The following is a 10,802-nucleotide window of genomic DNA, read 5'->3' on the forward strand; positions in this document are numbered from 1 at the left end:
CCCCCCCCCTGGCCGCTAATTAATACATGTTACTTTGATAGGATAAGTTAGGTTTAAGTAATCTTTTTTACCACCGTTGGGCAACCCATCCCCAGATACCCCTAACCCGTTTTCCCTCCCCCTGGCACTCACGCATCAACATCATGAAAATGGACCCCGCGTGACCCCGGAGGAAAGAGACATCCCTCGAGCGAGGTGGATGCTAATTGCCATATCTGCGAATGTAGATAACTTCCTGATTCTTCTTTTGATATGCAACCCTATGACTGCCGGGGCCATCGTTATCATCAAGATTTACTATAGGCGATTCATATTTCCAGGGTCTACCTCAAGGCAACGCATTTCTCATATAAACCCCGTGAAAATGTGGAATTTTTATGATGCCGACGAACTTCATCAAATCACCATCAGTAAAAGCTCGGTGCAGTAGTTGTACAAATTTTTTTAGATTCAAATGCAAACCCAAGCCAGACTTGTAGGGTTTTAAGTATATTCCCTTGCTGAGAGCGATGGATTCCATGGTGCGATTGTGACGTTTACTCTTTTCCAATTCGTTTCTGGCGTGTTTAGAAGTGTTGATAGCTTTGGCTATACCAGCAGCTCCACCCGCTAGAGCACCTGTTGCACTGGGTCCGGCAAATAGTGGAATTAAAAATGCTGGTAAATCTCCACCAATTTCTGCTGGGATGGGGAGAAGTCGTGGCCTAGGATTAATTTTTTTCCTCCTTCCAGCATTTTTAACTGCTTCACGTGCACCTTTAAGTGTACTCTTCACAGCATCGGAACCTCTTGCAGCTCGTATAATTTGTCGCAGTGGTATGTTCATCTTCACACTTCTGCCTCTACGTTTCTTTCCACCACCACCACCACCACAGCTGGCAGTTTTTCTCTTTTTTTTCGCGCCAGCACTAATGTTTAGCCCCATACCGAATTTATGTTTCATCTTCATGAGGTTACTCACACTCCAAGCGGCTGCCTTCTCACCAAGACAAGCGTCTTTTGCAAAGAAGTGCAGAGGTTTATCGGCCAGAATATTATCAGCGGTGTGTCTGGCTAGCAAATTCTCTTTATTTTTTGAATATGCTGTATCATGCTCCTTACACACTTTATCCAATGGATTTATCCCAGAATCACCCCGTGCTAATTGTCTAGCCGACTTGGTTCCTAGTCCACAATCCTGGTAGCCCAGTATATGTAATTCAACAGGTAATTTAGTGATGATATCGTTGACTATTCCTGTACCCCTCCGCCTTCCAACATGTGTGCAGACCACCATGATTTTTTACAGACTGAAGTGCAAGTCTATAAATGTCCTGTATTTATGAAGCTTCATAGCAGTTTTCAAGATGGAGGTCAAGCAGCAAAGTTCGAAGCTACCAGTAATGAATTTCGACAAAATTACTGAGAAAAATAAGGATAAACAAAAGAATCGCTACGGCCCACTATTACCCAATACTGTACGTGTACAAATTGTGACAAGACGAATGCCCTGTTCGCTTTCATTATCCCTCCCCAATGGTCTGAGATTTCAAAATGTCTAAGTATACTCCAAGTCCTTACATCAGCCGTAATATCAGTATTTAAAAAAATGATTGGCAACAGTGAAATCTATTTGCTATTTTCCATTCATTGATCACGAAGAGGTCGTCAGACCTGAGGAAACTCATCCAAATTCTCTCATGATATTTGATGGTGTCGCGTGTGAGAAACAGGATAGTATACGTGCATTCTTTAGCATGATACCCTTGATACCTGATGATACACTTGATACCTGATAATACAAATTTACTCGTTCTCTTTCGTCAGGATGAAATGAATTTGAAGCACATTTATAATGATCATGTTCATCCAAAAATGCCAAACCCATGGTTCAAAGATTTGTCTTCTGCTTATTGGAATAATGATAAACATGGGTTTATCACCGTCAGCAAAGACTGCGAATTGCACGAGGGATGCCATCGACGAGGATTTGATTGTTTTGTGTGTATAAAAACAAGCTGATGATTGACGTTCGAGACAGTGTTGAATTGAACGTAAAACCTTCAACATGCGGCCTACGGTTTTGCAAGACGAGTCCGACATATTGCATTATATTGCTGAGGCAAGCAAAGCAATTCGTCAAAAGTATCAAACTATAAAAATAGACAAAGATTTCGCGGAAAGAGCTATGAATGAGGCCTTCAAACCTGTAATTACTACTCTTGACAAATTAATGGATCAAGGCGCAATCCGGAAGAAAATTAACAAAAAAAGAAATCAAAATAATACTGAGAAAAAAGTGGAGAAAGATTTGAAAAGTGCATTCACTAAACGTTTTCTGAGAGATGAGAAAAAAATAGCACTACACGAACGTGCGATTCCAAAAATTAATAAACAAGAAAATGGAGTCCAAGAGGCGACAAATAGCAGAGGAACTTCATCGGTCGGATCGACGAAACTACCGAAGAAGACGTGTTGAGGTTGAGGTGTTGAGGTTCGTGGGCTGGATAAAAGGTGGCAGGCTGATCTCGTGGATATGATCAAATATGCACACAGCAACAAAAATTACCGCTATCTTCTAACGGTAATTGACATTTTCTCCAAGTATGCATGGGCCATTCCTATTAAATCGAAAAGTGCCGATGATGTTGTTAATGCCATGAATCTCATCATTCAAGAACGGTGAATCCCAAAAAACTTCATGTTGATCAAGGCAAAGAGTTTCACAATAAACATTTCCAAATTCTCATCACGCAGCATAACATACACATGTATTCGACTTTCAGAAACCTCCAGCCATCAATATGTGTACGCTTCAATAGAACATTGAAAAATAAAATGTGGAAACAATTCTCAATTCGTGGAACCTATAACTGGATTGATACTATTGGCGATATAGTTGCGGAATATAATAACAGGGAACATCGTACAACAAAAATGAAGCCTAAAGATGCTACATCCAAGAATCAAAAGTTTTTGTTGAAATCAATTTATGGAAATGTAGGAGAGCAAAGGAAGGGGAAAATTAAATTCAAAGTAGGTCATAAAGTGCGAATCAGCAGGTACAAAACTGTTTTCGAAAACGGATATACCCCCAATGGGACAACCGAAATATTTACCAGTGAAAAACTGCAAAATACCAATCATATAACATAAAAACTGGCTGGTCGGAAAGATGATGCCGTCGAAGGTGGCGTCTACCAAGAGGAGTTGCTTCACCTCACGCATCCAGATGTGTTCCTCGCTGAGAAGGTGCTGAAGAGGAGGGGGAAGAAGGAATACGTAAAGTAGTTGGGATTTGATAATACTCACAACAGTTGGATAGACTCTAATCAAATGTAATTTTATTATAAAAAGCAAGAAAAAAATTATTGGCGAAAATTGGTGTCTTTTATTCAGTGTAACCATGAGGTACAGTGTCTGCTGAATAAAGCAAAATTATTGTCTTATCATCATCATAGCTCAGTGGTAACTTGTTCTGTTTCACCGTGTAAACTTGATGTTTTCGACATGGAATCAAATACGGAGATTTCACTATTTTCTTTTGCTGAAAGAGACAATTTTTATAGTCTTCTCACTGTCGCGCCTTTCACACCCTTGGCTCGTTTTGTCTCTCTCACATGACCCAACACAATAAAAGTATAAAGCTTGGCACGCAGGCCCACAAAATCAGTCATAATGTTACCATTACATTCATCCTTCATTAATCCTAACACTTTTTTATTCACTCTTGCTATTTGATAAATATTCTCTGCTGGGTACTCGGAACTGTCAAATTTTGAAATATCTCTTTTGATGAAGTCATAAATGTCGGGAACATTGAACTAATATAGAAAGTTGGTTGTTTGTGTCTGTGTTCATTACTTTAGATCACTCTCCAAATTCACGTTTCACATAATTATAGTGGAAATCGTAGATATAAATTTTTGACAAGTCCAAAATGGGAAACCCGATGTAAATTGGTTCATTGAACCGGATTTGAAGTGGTTTCAGCTCAATGGTCGTCATGTTATCATCGAAAATTGGACTGCTGTGGAAATTTGATTGGGCAGTGTAAGATCTCGCGCCACATCTTCCACGCCACTTGGTGACTTGGTGATTGCTTCAAATTGCTTCAAATTTCGATAAAGACTTATATAGTCTCTTATATCATACAGTGTTGTCATGAGCCTGGTATTCTAGCGATTCGGGGGAATAAAATGATCAGCCGCCCTCGATGGTAATTCTCCATCATTCAGTTTATCCCAATTATCCAAATATTCATATGGAAATACACATTTCCACATTAGTAAATGGAATTGGTCAGCGTTGCAGTGTGCAATTGTTTTATCTTCATCAGGCAAGTAGGAGGCCAATTTTTCCAGGCAACTAGCCATAAATCTAACTGAATCAATAAATCGTCGGTTGACTTTTGTTTGTGGAATAGATTTCTTAAATAAAATATACTTTTCTTTTGTTAGACGCAGCAACTCGATTGATCCATTGAACTCCTCTACCAAATGCACAATTATAAAATGAGCATCATACCCCGAAAGATTGTGAAAAATCACGGATATTTCATGTGAATTTCCATTGCATCCGGCATGCGCAGTTCCACGATATTTACCCGTGAAGTGGCAATGATCTCGATGCTGAAGGTCTGTCACAATGAATGGCCTCTCACATATACAGGGTGTCCGAGATAAAATTGTATACCCAAATAACTATTGAATGTGGGTAGTAATCGAAAAATCTTTCAAATAGAAGTTGTAGGGCTCCAAGTGGGAAAAATAATGAGATATGTTTTGAGCATTTAAGTCTTCATGTTTTTATGTTACAAGCATAAGTTCATTTTTTTCATAAGGGATCAAAAATTTTCTTGTAACAAAAGTTGTTGTACTCGATGAGATGAATCAATGATCATCAATGATAATGATGTCACACATAATGTGTTTTTTATGCTTTCTGAGCTCAAAAATACTAAAAATGGAACTTGTCAACGATATTCCAATTTCAGACACGATAAACAGAAAGTGGCCTTTATATAAGAACCAGTAAACACCAAAGTGTAAATACCAGAGCTATCTGGTGCACATTAGTGTTCATTGTTTCTTAGTTAGTACGAATTAGGTCATTATTGAGTTCAGATTATTTTTGAGTGATTTCGCGTATCATGATTTATTCCGCAAATGAAGTTGTAAATATTCTACTGGTTTCGGAAGAATGCCGAGGTGCATATCGCGCGGCCGCTCGATTGCATCAACAACGGTACCGAAACCGATTACGTCATCCCTCAGCTTCATGCATTCGGATTATAGAGAGAAATTGTCGAAGAGGAAGAATTCTGCAACGACGACAACGACAACAACGGATGAATCCTGACAATCCTCTTACGCTTACCGTTTTGGCCATGGTTCACATGAACCCTCACATCTCTTTAAGAGAAATTGAGAGAGATTCAGGTATTCCACAAAGCACAGCTCACGATATTTTGAAATCGAACCGTTACCATCCATATCATATCAGATTGACACAAGCACTGTCTGCACAAGATAGACAGAATCGAGTTGCTTTTTGACACTGGGCCATAGGGATCTTGAACCAAAGTCCCGAGTTTTTCCAAAATGTCCTTTTCAGTGATGAAGCGGTGTTTAAAAGTACTGGCGCATTAAACCGTCATAATTCCCATTATGGGTCTATGGAAAATCCTCACTGGACTCAGCACATTGACCACCAGCATCAGTGGAGTGTAAATGTGTGGTGTGGCATTGTTGATGGGCAAGTGATTGGGCCGTATTTTTTCAACGGAACAGTCACCGGTCAACGCTATTTACACTTTTTACAAGATGACCTCCCAGTTTTATTAGAAGATGTACACTTTCACACAAGACTAAGAATGTGGTTCCAACAAGACGGTGCGCCACCGCATTTTGCACTTTGTGTAAGGAATTATCTCAATGTTGTGTTTCCTCGTCGTTGGATCGGCAGAGGTGGTCCTGTTCTTTGGCCTCCGCGATCACCTGATCTAACTCCACTTGAATTTTATTGATGGGGCTACTTTAAAGATGTAGTCAACGAAAATCGACCAACGACTGCAGAAGACATGAAAACACCTATCAGAGGCGCTATTGCCAACACTCCTCAACAAGCGCTTCGAAATGTTGTCCAGAGTTTCCGACGTCGACTTGAGTGGTGTCTTGAAGTGAATGGTGGGAACATTGAGCACTCGTTGTAACGTCTTTCATCCATTGGCGCCTTTTTGTTTCTCCTTCATTTTTCTGTTTATCGAGTCTGAATCTGGAACATCGTTGACACGTTCCATTTTTAGTATTTTTGAGCTCAGAAAGCATAAAAAACACATTATGTGTGACATTATTAGATTCATCTCATCGAGTACAACAACTTTTGTTACAAGAAAATTTTTGATCCGATATGAAAAAAATGAACTTATGCTTGTAGCATAAAAACATGAAGACTTAAATGCTTAAAACTGTAACGTGACGTTTTCCGGGGAGTGGAAAATGCCCATTACCTTCGCCCTACTTCCCCTAAGCCTAATAAACTTGCTAAAATTTAATCAAATGGGCGCCAGGTAATCTGTAACCGGAATTAGAAAACCGGAAAATTCCGTAATCCTAAACTTAAATAATCTCGATATTCGTTTGATCGACAATCGTACCTCGAAATCCTAAAATCTTAACTCAAACTTACTCTCTAAAATCCAAAAAAGGGAATCCAAAAGGGAACGGAAAGGATAGCTAGGCTTTCGGGGAAAGGTGACGGTCCTCGGGTCGCTCAGGATGCCTGTTGAGGAGAGAGGGGTGGATTGTAGATGGAAACAAGATTATCGGAAAAATCGGGAAAAATACCCACAAAAGGAAACGGGAGGCGAGAAATAAATTAATGCAACAAAACATGGTCCTTACGTGTTCCGCTATTCATGTCAAGATTCGGTACAATAATAATAACGGATAACGATTTAATTAGACTAATCTGCTTCCAAATTTTATTAGCAATTTTCAATTCTCTCTCAATACCAGAGTTCCAGCAAAATCCCCAATTATAATTTTAATTCTCCTTTTCAATTATCGCGAAATAGGTATTTTCTAACAAAAAATGAAATACAACTTCAACTGCCTCCTTAAATCGCCGCGAACATAAATTATTTAACAAAATTCGAGATATTTTATTGATCCTCCCATACTCACACAGAATAATCGCATCGGAATGCGGCCTCAAGGATTATCGATCGGCGATAATCCGAGGAATAACCGAAATATTATTTTCGCCCGGGAAATCGATAATTTTCCGGAATCGGAACCTCAACGAGTGAGCGCGAGCGAGAGAGAGCGAGAGAGACGGCACTATGCCTCTCTGCTCGGTTAGCAGCGAGGAGAAATCCACAAAATAAATCTGACTTCGATTAAAATTTGATAACTCGGGATCCACTCAGCGGATTACGGAAAACCCTGAACCATCTGGTTCGGGACATTCTCCTCCACAATCCCACAAAATTTTAGGCGTAAGGGTACATAATTAGTCCCGTTAAAGCAATTAATAACCGCGAGGAAATTTCATGGGCGATTCCCCACCTGTTGCACGTAGCCGCTCGATGGCTGCCTCGATGGCACTACGAGGGAGAACCACTGGCCTTGTTCGCTGGCCGTGGACAATTTCGCTCATGACTCCCATAAAAATACTCTCAAAACCCCAGAATTCACACTAATGACCTCCCAACCGCACTGGGGCATAATGCAAACCGAAATTATTCGGAATAACCCTCCACAAACCTTTTCCAAACCACCCAAAAATTGGGGACACAACCCAGGCCATTTCCATGGCTCGGAAAAATATCACAACCGCCAATAATTATCGGGGAGCCGCCAAAAGGGGAAAATCTTTAAATGTAACCGTAAAAACTCACGGTAGATTTCCTCGCTGCCTTCCTCTTTCTCTTCAGGACCATCCTGGCTGCAGCTAATTGTCCTGGTGTCCTGGGTGGTCCACTGTATCACTCTCGTCACGTCCTGGGAGCCTCACTTGTCACTCACGTGCGTATGTTCTCGCGGTTAATGCGTAACTGATTTTCGGAGGTCAGTGTCGCGTGATGCTGACCCCCCCTAATCGCGCCTACCAATCGATCGGGTGTCGATTGGTGCATCCCTCTACCTTATTCTGGGTCAATCCCTTCGCGGGGGAATCAATTCAAATTTGAATTAATTCTCCAATCCTAAAATTTACCTATCGCCCTCGTTTCCTTTTCCGGATCGGTTCTCCGGAATTCTCGGAATTAAAAGACCCTAATTCATAATCCTTAAACCTAATTTTGGTTTTCTAACCCTTAATTTATTTGGCAATCCGCCGGGATAACGACTGATTTTATCCCGAGCGGCCTTCCACCCGTATTTAGTCTTGGCAATTCGTAGGGGTAGTGACTGAATCTACCCCGTACGACCTTCCACCCGTACCAATTAATCCCCAGAACCCTTTTCCCTCGAGCGCCGGCTTTTTAGCCGGACCTACCCGACCCGGAGGGCTTACTCTCTCATCCTCTAAAAATCCCTCTCACCCTTAGCCTACTCTAAAACACCCGAAAGGGGGAAATCCTAATTTTCCTAAACCTAAGCCCTAATTTTATTTGCTCACTCTCTCTCTTTTTTGAATTTTATTGGGGATTTGAACGGGCATTCTCAATGCTCGTTACAAAACATATCTCATTATTTTTCCCACTTGGAGCCCTACAACTTCTATTTGAAAGATTTTTCGATTACTACCCACATTCAATAGTTATTTGGGTGTACAATTTTATCTCGGACACCCTGTATAACGCACTTGGGCTGCTGAGAATTCCAGGGACTGAGCGCACGTGGGCTCCATTGATACAATCGTTCTCAGTTTATCATGTACCATCACCCAGATTTTCTTTAATTCGTCCATGGACCACGCAATACAATCACTTCCATGTTTAATTGCCAAGCGCGCTAAATTATTATCGAATGAACACTGCAAGTAAAAGGCAACACTGTATGGAAAATGTTTTTGAAGTAAGTTAGCATCACCGTCATCACTGTGTCGTAGAATACACTCGAGATCAGCCTTAATCGTGAATGGTACAGTCACCTTTGCGACGTAATTTCTAGAGGTTCACGGAACCCAAGCCCGCCCTCTTGCAATATTAGCGCGCCGTCTGGCACCAAAACCCTAACAGAGAAACTAAAAAAAAAATCCAAAATTGTTAGGCGCCGGGTCAATTTTAAAACGGAATGACCGCCGTATCAAAATCCTTCCCTGGCGGACCATTCGAGATCTACTCGATAGGCCCTGGATAGAGTGAATCGAGTTGTGCACTGAATCGATAGGTGTTCGAGATTGAGTCGATGGTAATGTGGATCCACGAATGAAATCCATGAAAGAGAGGAACTCTCCTTGATTTATTTTTATCCACTTTTTCCATTAAATGCCAATCAGCCTGGTGCTCCGAAGTTAGGTCACTTCCGTCGTAATTGATAGCAGGATTGTGGCTCCATTGTTGGCCACATCAAAAACCCAGTTATCATCAGAAATCCGGAGTCCGACGACATCTCTCGGCGTCCCAGGGATGCTTGGCAATGTACTCGGATTGAAACGCGGTGGCGCGTATTTTAATTTTAAATAAAACAAAATAAAATCAATTAAATACTCTCGTCTGTTCTCAAAATTCTCGCCATTGAAGGTGACTTCCCGACTGGTGGAAGTCTCTAAAATCGTGAAACGGTCGAGAACCAGTAACTGGTAAAAATACCACGTTACACCTTATATCTGTGATTTTTAAATTTCAAGATTTTCATCTCTTTTGATGGTAAAACTATTTTGCACGTATTGATAATGAAACAATCCTGTCTATGGCTCTTATAATTTTTTTCCGTATGAAAATGACATAGACACCGATCACAAAGCCACATACGGTGTTCAAAACCGGAGATTTGCGCGCTTACACGTCTTGAGAGATCTCTCATCCATGGAAAGTGATAACATCACATGAACATCAGCCGCAACATGAACATTCGAAAAATCGAGAAGTCAATGAATTGTGGGTATGCGCGAGTTCTTCCTCCTGAGTTAGAAAGGGAATATTTCCTCCTCACTGTTCACTCCACATTCAATTCCTTAAACATTAATTGACAATTGATTATTTTTCTCAAATTTTGGAATAGCACTTAATGTGATGGGGTAGCGAATGTTTGCATAATCAATTAGCTTTCGACGGTGTGGAAGAGTTGCGGTGGTATAATCGGGATATGATGAAGTAGCATATCGATGCGTCTTTACTGGATAGAGAGCAGCAATAACTGATAACTGATTTTTGACATTGCAAAAGCTTTTTCACATCGAATATCATAGGGCAGCTCGACGTACGTTGACGAGCCACCCTTCAATGGAACATATCTGTTCATATTGATCATTAAATTTATAATTTCACGCAATTCCCATCCCGAGTCACGTTCTTGGAAATCACCGATTTTTGGAAGGGAAGGCTCACTCACATTATCATCAAACCATGTTGCTAGATCTGTAACTGGAAGAATGATTTCATTCTTCGTATTGAAATATTTAACTTCACTAGTAATCACTTCATCCCTTTTCAATTTGAATTTGCACGCTAAAATAGTATTTGCCTGTATATTGCCATTTTGTTCGAGAACACTCCTACTGCAGGAGCCGGATAGCTCAGTTGGGAGAGCACCCGATGCATAATCGGAAGGTCCCGGGTTCAAGTCCCGGTCTGGACTATCCATTTTTTCAGTAATTTTTCTCGCAAAAATTATATGGAGAATTATCCTGTTCCCCTTCCTACCTCATCCAAA

Source organism: Fopius arisanus, unplaced genomic scaffold (assembly GCF_000806365.1).
Source record: "Fopius arisanus strain USDA-PBARC FA_bdor unplaced genomic scaffold, ASM80636v1 scaffold00205, whole genome shotgun sequence".
In the NCBI taxonomy this organism is placed as follows: Eukaryota; Metazoa; Arthropoda; class Insecta; order Hymenoptera; family Braconidae; genus Fopius; species Fopius arisanus.